This window comes from Hyaena hyaena, unplaced genomic scaffold (genome assembly GCF_003009895.1).
Source record: "Hyaena hyaena isolate Hyena2069 unplaced genomic scaffold, ASM300989v1 scaffold_33, whole genome shotgun sequence".
Taxonomy (NCBI): Eukaryota; Metazoa; Chordata; class Mammalia; order Carnivora; family Hyaenidae; genus Hyaena; species Hyaena hyaena.
This window is the reverse complement of record NW_024080666.1, coordinates 445,984-456,173: the sequence shown is the minus strand read 5'-3', so window position 1 is coordinate 456,173 and position 10,190 is coordinate 445,984.

Sequence of the window (10,190 nt, the reverse complement as noted above, 5' to 3'; positions counted from 1 at the left end):
GGTTCTGTGGATTCTCCAGATCATCTCTTCAGGCCATTCTCTGTGGCCTTTCCCTCCTCCCATCCCTTCCTTCTCCCGCACCTTCCTTGTCTCCAATTTCTTTGTCGTGGACATTGCCTAGTATATTCCTTCTTCTTAAACGGCCTTAAGGCTGAATTTCCTCTTCCTTCAGTTTTACATTTAAGGCAGAATCCCACCAAGTGACAAATGTGTAGGCATTTTATGACACAATTTCAGGCACAGTTTTACCGACAGAACAGTACACCCATGGCCAACAGTGCTTGAATATGTGTTGTGCTTCTGTTATTAGAAATCCAGCCGGTTATTGGGACAGTTGACTCTTCCTTGAGGGACTGGAGAAGGCTGTTGTAATAGGATGTCTTTTATACAGCCCACGACAGGTACATTTCCACAATCTGTTGTTGGTCCCATGATCCCAGCCTCCATCACAGCTTCCTGTGCCTTTTAAAATATTGCTTATTTAGGTCCTCCAGAAAAGAACAAGAGAAGATGGTTTTATCAACACGTCTATGTCCAGGAATGAACTCTGCGGGCTTTAGGTCACTGTTCCTTCAGGAGACTCTACATTGGATTGTCCCCAGAAAGATACAGAAAGTAGGTAACAAGCAAATCATCCAATCTTACCCACTGGGATTTTTTTTTTTTTTTTTGCTAGCTTTTAAGTACTTCTATTCTCATTCTTTTTAACGTAAATAAACCTTAACCATGGCTTAAAATGACGTGGCAAGTTTTTGATCTTAGAATCTGCCACTTTATCTGTCAAAACTGAGGCTATTGGGGCGCCTGGGTGGCTTAGTCGGTTAAGCGTCCGACTTTCGCTTAGGTCATGATCTCGCGGTTCGTGGGTTCGAGCCCCGTGTCAGGCTCTGTGCTGACTGCCAGCTCAGAGCCTGGAGCCTGTTTCAGAGTCTGTGACTCCCTCTCTCTCTGACCCTCCCCTGCTCACGCTGTCTCTCTCTCTTTCTCCTAGGAAAAAAAAAAAAAAAAAGAACAGAGTAAACCTATGTATCCTGATACAAAGAGATGTTCGAAGTATATTATTAAGTGAAAAAACTAAGGTACAGAGGAGAATATATTATAACTCAATGTATGTAAATTTTAAAATGAAAAATATGCTGATATAGCCAATTTTTTCCCCTCAAAAGACGTTCAGGGAATCATTAACAGGAGTCCTCAAGGAGGACAGTAATTGGGCTAGAAAGAAAGCTTTTAGTTCAACTGTATACTTTTCTGCATTGTTTAAATTTTATTACCAAAAGCATTTGTTACTTTCAATTTAAAAAATCAACAGGGAGAGGCGCCTGGATGGCTCAGTCATCTGACCTGTCTCTTGATTTCAGCTCAGGTCAGATGTCATGGGTTTGTGAGAGGGAGCCTCGCCTTGGGCTCCATGCTGACAGCACCGGAGCAGGCTTGAGATTCAATCTCTCCCTCTCCCTCTGCCCCTCCCCTTAACCCCCCCCAAAATAAATAAACTTTGGGGAAAAAATTAACAAGGAAGGGTGCCTGGGTGGCTCAGTCAGTTAAGTGTCAGACTCTTGATTTCGACTCAGGTCATGATGTCACAGTTCATGGGATCAAGCCCTAAGTCAGCTCTACAGTGACAGCACGGAGCCTGCTTGGGATTCTCTCTCTGCCTCTCTCTCTCTCTGCCCCTCCCCTGCACACATGCACATGCACACATTTTCTCTCTCTCTCTCTCAAAATAAATAAACTTAAAAAAAAAAGATTCTCTCTCCCTCTCCTCTCTCTCTGCCCCTCCCCCCCAACACACTCTCTTCCCCTCTCTTTCTCTCTCTCTCTCAAAAAAAAAAAAAAAATCAACACAGGAAATCAGAATACAAACTTCTCAGTCTTTTTTCCCCCCCTTGCATTTTTAAGCATGAAAAATCAAAGAAATGTTTTTTAGTTGCTGGGCACATTCCCCAAAGGAATACATTAAAAAATAAATGGCAGTGTTTTGGTTTTTGTTGGTTTGTGTTTTATAGCAAAGGGGCAAAGGAAGGGAAGGTAGAAGGCTGGTGGAGTGGCAGGCAGCAGGGCTCTCTCTGTGCCCCTGCTCTGTAAGGGCATGTGCACCTTTCAGTCCTTGTCTGAAACTTATTTCTATTAGACAGCTAATATGTTTAAACATAGAACAAGAGTCTCATGAATCTCACTGTCTTTCATTGATCTAGGTCTAGCTGAGTGTCAACTCACTGCTCAAGCCTGCCCATTATTCAGAAACCTAGGGATCTGTGACTCACGATGTGCCTCCTTCATCGTACGGTCCCAGTAGGTGTAGAATAATGAGATCAGATGTCTTTTTCTCTTTGTTTTTGATCCCTAGAGAAAGGAGAACTCTAGCTCTCTACTTGTTCATGAAATTTAAACCTCTGTTAGAATAAAAGTAAAGCTGAGTTCACTGTTACAAATTTTATGCCAAGAATTTACTCCTCCAAATGGAGATTTATTTAGGCTACACATACATTATTCAAAAAAAAAGAAAAAGAGAAAAGAGGGTGAGAAGAAAGATTTCTTTCTCTGATGAATAGAAATAACACTTAGTGTAATTAAGTAGCATAGCAATCCCAAATCTCACAATACAGTGACTTTTATATCTTAAAAAAAAAAAAGAGAGAACTATGTGTAGTTCTTTAAGAAAATTCCTTTCAGGAACGAATGGAGGAGAACACTCTGAATGTTACAAATTTTGCAGAATAGTTTTCTGCTTTGGGGCTTTGTATTTTGAATCATGCATTTATTCCAGTGTGAAGGGTACTGGACCCCGATTCCAATTAAAAGTGATACATGTTTTGATGATAATTTACACATGTTCTGTGCTGCTACCTATTGGCAAATAGGTTTTAAATACTGAATTCATTCCAGGTCTTGATCTTCTCTTGCACATTTATGTAAAAAAGAAAGAATACCCTTTTATACCTTGCTGAATCTCTATTTGGACGCTGATTATTTAGAGCCCCAGGATTTACTTGCTTACCACCTTTGCTTTGGTTGCTCTCACTGTGTCATTAAACAAATATTCATTCAATAAACGTTTACTGAGAGTCTCCTCAGTGCCAGGCTCTCAGCCCAACGCTAGGGCATGAGGGAATATAAAGACAACCATATAGATAAAAATATATGATCCCTACCCTCGGACAGGTCACAAGCTGGCAGGCCATGGGCTCTTATGTCCAATGTCCATTCTGATGTTTGTTCAGTACAATCAGGGCCGGGGCTAAAGTAAGGCAAGAGAGACACAGGACAGTATCTTAGCAGACCCCCCCCAGCCCCCTGTCGGGGGTACGCAGATGAAGAGGGGCACTTGAGAGGGAGGGTCTCCACACATTTTGAGCTCTAGGGTTCCTGGTTTCGCCCAAGTCCTGGCTTGCCAGCATCACCTGGCCACCTGGCTGCGTGACCTTCCCACGCGGCCTTGTCTTCTCTTCTGCCACTTCTCTTCTGTCACCCTCAACTTAGCTCCTTTCACTTTCCTGAAAATATCTACACTCAGTGTGTTTTTCATGCCGAGGGCTATGCAATCGTCTCTGTAGCCACCCCATCTAATGACTTCTAGGTCTTGATCAAACCTCACACTGGGGCACCTTGGTGGCTCAGTCATTTAAGCATCTGACTTCAGCTCAGTTCATGATCTCCATTCGTGGGTTTGAGCCCCACATTGGGCTCTGTGCTAACAGCCTGCTTCGGACCCTGTCTCTTCTCTCTCTCTCTGCACCTCTCCTGCTTGTTCTCTTTTTTGGATCCTGTGTGTGTGTCTCTCTCTTTCTCAAAAATTAATAAACATTAAAAAAAATCATACCAAAAGTCTGCCCCAGAGCAAAGAGTCTGATCCATTTCTCCCCATGCACTTGCACTCTTACAACGGACTTTATCACTAGCCAATTCGTATGCAAATTATTACATAGGAACCCACCTCCCCAGCCCGGGGTTGTGAGCCTGTGGAAAGCAAGACCTGTCTTCCAGTCTTTGCGGGAAGTCACTCCAAACTCGAGGCCCCCAGCACAGTGCTTTACAAACGGCAGGGGTCGTCGTCCCTTCAGGTAGCTATAACAAGTTACCATAGACAGGGCGCCTTAACAAGAAACATCCATTTCTCACAATTCTGGAAGCCAGAAGTCCCAGATCAGATGCGAGCAGATGCAGTGTCTGGTGGGGGCCTGCTCCCTGGTTTGCAGACCCCGTCTTCTCGCCGTGTGCTCACATGCTGAGGGCAGAGAGAGGAAGCGCGCTCTCTCTCGTCTCTGCCTGTCAAGGCACCAAGTCCTTTTCCTGAGGGCTCCATCTCATGACCTCATCACCTCGCAAAGGCATCTGGGCATAGGGTTTCAACATATGAATTCTGGGGGGACACAAACAGTCCATAGAGTGGGTTTTTAGCAAATGACTCCCCCATTTATCTGAATCTTCACAACCTTCAGCACATTTTCACTGTTTCTTTCACGTTAACAAAAGCAAACATTGGGGCGCCTGGGTGGCTTAGTTGGTTAAGCGTCCGACTTTCGCTTAGGTCATGATCTCGCGGTTCGTGGGTTCGAGCCCCGCGTCGGGCTCTGTGCTGACTGCCAGCTCAGAGCCTGGAGCCTGTTTCAGCCTGTGACTCCCTCTCTCTCTGACCCTCCCCTGCTCACGCTGTCTCTCTCTCTCCTAGAAATAAATAAAACATTAAATAAATAAATAAATCTCTTAAAAAAAACAAAAAAAAAAACAAAAGCAAACATTGGTTTGAGGCATTCGCCACACTCATGTAACTCTATAGAAGCAAAATAGGAATTACAGGAAGTTAACTTGCTAAAAAAAAAAAAAAGCCATATTTTTTTATTTCCCAGAAGCTAATTAAATGTAATAACAGCTTAAGTAAATCGATATTTCATTTAGCACTAATTTCATTTGTGTGTAGGGAGTGAGGGGGGTAGGGACTAAGCTGTTATGACAATAGGCTTTCCCTTCACTGTGTAAGAGTCACTGGGCAAAGATCTGCACAGCCACTTCTTGGGCAACAGAATGGCCTCTAAGAGTGGATGACACTGGGGACCCTGTCCAAGTTGGGGAACTCCTGATGACAGCAGGATCTTTTTACCGAAGATGACAGTGTGGTGTAAGATCGAACTAGATGCAGCCAACTTAATAAGCAGTGTTCCATTGCTTCATCACAGTAGGAAGCCACAACCCCTACACACACACACACACACACACACATACGCACACACACTCACACTGAAGAGCCAAAAATTAAGTCCTCCATTAAGAGAAACCTCGAGCTGCACGTAGCCCCAATCCCAGTCCCAGGAAAAGCCTCAGATTGTTCAAGGCTAAAGCCATCCTCGGACCGCCCTCAGTTCAGCTAATCAAAAAGAAAAAAAAAAATTCCTATGGTCTGAGTCAAGGCTGGGAACTGCAGATACAAACTAGCCAATTTCTCACCGCTTGCCTGAACCCCACGTGGGCCCTTTGAACTCACCTCATAATTGGTCATTTTCAAAGGATTCTCAAGAGTCATGACTGGGTCCCACCAAAAGTAATGAACACCTCACAGATACTGAATGGTCAAAGCTGTAATTGTAATTGGTGCTTATGTGATGATGCTACATGTACTGTAACACCCCCATCCCTTACTCATTAAAAACCCTGTTCGCTATTGTTCTTCGCTTCACCTTGCTGCCATGACACCAGCAGGCTAGTGAGCCCCTGCTGGAGCTTGTAATAAAGACCCTTTTGTACTTGCATCAGTGCCAGCTCCTTGGAGGTCTCTGGGACTCGCGATTCGGGCACAACAACACAATGGCTATCTGACACAATGGTTATTTGAGCGAACAGTTAGAATACCTCCCAAGATGGTGTCCTGGAGAAGTTAGTGGCCTGGGACCCTTAGCATCATTTTACTCATGGCATTTGCTTTACACGAGGCCATGAAAGAGATGATCTATCAAACCTATCTCAGTATCAACCCCTCCCACCCCCACCGCCACCTTGGGCCAAGCTTTTGTGAAATCCATCCTGGAATTGATTTCATGGCCAAAACTTGAATCTGCCTGATCATTGGAATCAGGAAGTAGCTTTTCCGCTTTCTTGCTGTTGCCTTGCAAAGATCCGTTGTATGAGACAATTGTCTTTATGGTGTGACTTGCTTGACAAAGCAGCTTAGAGTTATAGCAACTTTGATAAAATATTTCAAATAAGCAAATTCAAAATGTTGAGTGGAAAGCCCTTATCTTTCTTGGGAGATCTTAGCAAAAGCCTTCTGTGATGTGTTTCTCTTACCTCCTCCCTGCACATCCAGGCATCACCCTCTTCCACCTAAAATGTGTAAAAATCAGAAGAGCACCACATGCTAAATGTGGAACAGAGCAGGGTTTTCTAGTCTATGGTGATCTGCTATTGCAATCAAAATAGTCACAGTCAACCAGGAACCATTTCAAACTCAGAAGTTTCGCACACATTCAGGAATCTGTGCCTTGAAATGCAACACTGTTGTGGCCGGATGCTAAAGGAAGAAAGAGAAACTCACACTGCTCAGTGTACGTGCTTCAGGAAAGCTGTGCAAAGACAGAAATCCTGCCAAATCAATGAGATTTTAAAATTAGGTAATTAAGAGGTGGTTGTTTGAAAGGAAATATGCGTGAAAAAAACATCAGTTGTATCTGCTTCCAAGTTTTGACTTTACGGCTTTCTAAAAGGATGGAGTTTCCTCAAACACTTAAAAACAGAACCACCATGTGATTCAACAATTTCACCTCTGAGCATTTACCTGAAGGAAATGAAACACTACCTCAATAAGATATCTGCACCCCATGTTCATTGCAGCATTATTTCCGATACCTAAAATATTGGAAAAAACCTAAGTGTCCGTCAACTGATGAGTGCATTAAGAAAATGTGGTATATATGCTCATTTTTATCTGAAGAGTACATTTTCATATGGAGTAAAACTTTAACTGATGCTTATTTTTGGAACTCATGGAGACAAAGGTTAATCTGAAGTCTGACTTTTACAACTGACAAATAGCTGTAATTAATATACAAGCAAATTTTTTTTTTAAATATTTTTATTTATTTCTAGGAAAGAGAGAGAGAGAGAGACAGCGTGAGCAGGGAAGGGTCAGAGAGAGAGGGAGACACAGACTCTGAAATAGGCTCCAGGCTCTGAGCTGGCAGTCAGCACAGAGCGCGACGCGGGGCTCGAACCCACAAACTGCGAGATCATGACCTAAGCGAAAGTCGGACGCTTAACCGACTAAGCCACCCAGGCGCCCCAATATACAAGCAAATTTAATGGGGGAAACTTTAAATATCTTAAAAGCTCAAATATTTTTTGAGCACCTTCAAGTATGTACCCTTTACCAAAAAATAACCAGTGTAGTATTAAGCAACAAATTTTAATCTATTTATTTTTTAAATATATATATTTTTAAATGTGTGTTTATATTTGAGAGAAAGAGAAAGAGAGAGTCAGAGCACAAGCAGGGGAGGGGCAGAGAGAGAGGAAGACAGACTCTGAAGCAGGCTCCAGGTTCTGAGCTGTCAGCACAGAGCCCGATGTGGGGCTCGAACTCAAGAGCTGTGAGATCATGACTTGAGCTGAAGTCAGATGCTTACCGGACTAAGCCACCCAAGCGCCCCTCTTAATCTATTTATTAAAGCAAGATTCATAAGGTAGTCTGCTAAGATTTTTATTACCTTCATTGAAGTACTATACATACTTCTAAGTAATCAAAATCCATTTTCTTTACATATTATCTAACTTTTCCTTCTAATTCAGATTCTCTTCAATTTAGTGCAAATGAATAAAATTTTATTCATTTGAAGATCATTAAAATAATGCCCTATGCCTAATTCCTGGTTCTAAGATATACTGTGTGAACTTGGGCAAGCCATTTTAACATCAGTAAAGCTCAGGTGTATCATCCATAAAATGTAAAAAATAGTACCTCTTGTGAGCTTTGTGAGGATTAAATGTGAAGACACATGGTGCAGGGCACGGCCAGTGACAAACACGGTAAACATCAGTTCCTTTTTCCACGATTCTTGTTTTATTTCAGTGTGCATTCCAATGATCCTTAAAGGATGACCTGTGTATATTTTCAGGTTGATCTGTGGACACTATAGCTATAAATCAATGACTTTTATAAACCCCGAATTCCCTTATTAGCATCTCATTAAAATAAATACAATTTTTTCCATTTATTCTGCTAAGGTTTTTTTGATATTTGTTTATTGTGATAGGACTAAGGTCTGGTCATTGATGTATCCCATATCAATAGGCCACAGAAATTAGGGATACTTTTAGCTTGAAGGAACCATATATCCAAGCATGCGTCTGAGACAAACAAGAGTTATTTTTGTTTTGTTTTGTTCGTTTGCATAACACAAACATTCAGATACGGAGGATTAGCATTAGCAGGGCTCAGCTACTCAGGCCCATCATCAGTCCTTTTTACCTTTGTACTCACTCTGCCATCAGCATTACACTGGTGCCTTATCTTTGTCACTTGTCTGGGACAGTGACCACATCTCCAGGTAGCGTTCACATTCAAGGTTGGATGAATGGGAAAGAGTGGCTCCAACCACGTCTTTCTCTTTTATTGGAGAAGCAAAATGCTTACCCGATGTCCCCCTCACACTTCCTCTTTGGCCAAAACTAGTCACATGGACACTTCCTTCCAACTGAAAGAGAGGCAAGAAAATCAAGTATCTGGCAAAGGAAAGGTGGATTACGTAATTCAGCCAATAATGAATCATCAACAGGACCAAGGCACATTACTACCAGGAACAATATCAATAATTTTTTTAGCAAGTAAAGGGAGGAGTGGGTATGCCATCGGTAACAGGGTCTGATGCATGGAACTTCTACTTGGTGAAAACAATCTGTATGGCCATGAAGCCCTCCTTTCTGCCTTTTGTTGCCCACATCTTTCATCAGTTATAGAGCTATCAGAATTATCATAATAATTAAGATGAAACTTGTATCAATCTCAAATTTTTGCTGTTTACTTCTTGCCATTTGCGCCTGGGTGGCTCAGTTGGTTAAGCATCCGACTTTGGCTCAGTCATGATCTCGCGGTTCGTGGGTTCGAGCCCCGTGTCGGGCTCTGTGCTGACAGCCAGCTTAGAGCCTGGAGCCTGCTTCAGATTCTGTGTCTCCCTCTCTCTCTGACTCTCCCTTGCTCATGCTGTCTCTTTCTCCCTCTCTCTCTCTCAGAAATAAATTAAACATTAAAAAAAAAATTTTTTTAAACTCACAACTCCTTAAAGGTAGAAAGCTGGATTAAATGATTTCTTGAGATTTCTCACAGATCTGAGACTTATGATTCAAAATTCCAAATGAAAACATATAAGTGTACTGTGTATGCTTCTAATATAGGAATCCTTGTACCATACCCTCATCCTGACCTTATTTGAGTTCTGATCGGTGAGAATTTCAAGTTCTTTTCCAGCAAGTCCACTCTGTGTCTTTTTGCAGCTTATTTTTCTTCAATAAATTAACTAATCTATATTTTTCCCTATTAATACATTTCCAACCAATATGACCTGCATCATATAATCATTCCACAAACATACACAGAGCACTTACTTTGTGCACAATTCTGAAAATATAAAGATGGAGAAGAAGCCATTTTTTGTGTACAAAGAGTGTATAATCTGGGACAGAGACAGACTTGTAAGCCAATAATGTAGAAGAAGAAAATTTCACAGGTTCTGTGAAAGAAATGCCAAAAGTGAAGAGGAGAGAAAGGCAGGAAGAGTCAACTCTTGGTGGGTTAGAGTCAAAATTCTATGACTATGAGTCATTAACATCAATCAGAGACCTATTCAGAACCACCATTTTCAGGATTTATAGTATTTTCAGGGGGTTCATTCAGACGTTAACAACTACATAGATTATAAGCCTTTTTTATCTAACTTTATTTATTTTGCGGCGGGGGTGGAGGGGAAAGAGGCAGAGAGAGAGGGAGAGAGAGAGAATCCCAAGACCACATGGGGCTCGATCTCAAGAACCATGAGATCAGGACCTGAGCTGAAATCATGAGTCAGATGCCTAACCAAATGAGTCACCCAGGCACCCCTGTTATAAGCTTTTTAATTAAAGATTTATTCATAGGGGAAAATCTTTCTGTTTTTAAGGATGACAGATTTGTTCATCATCCTATCATGATCTCTAGTTTATGGGAA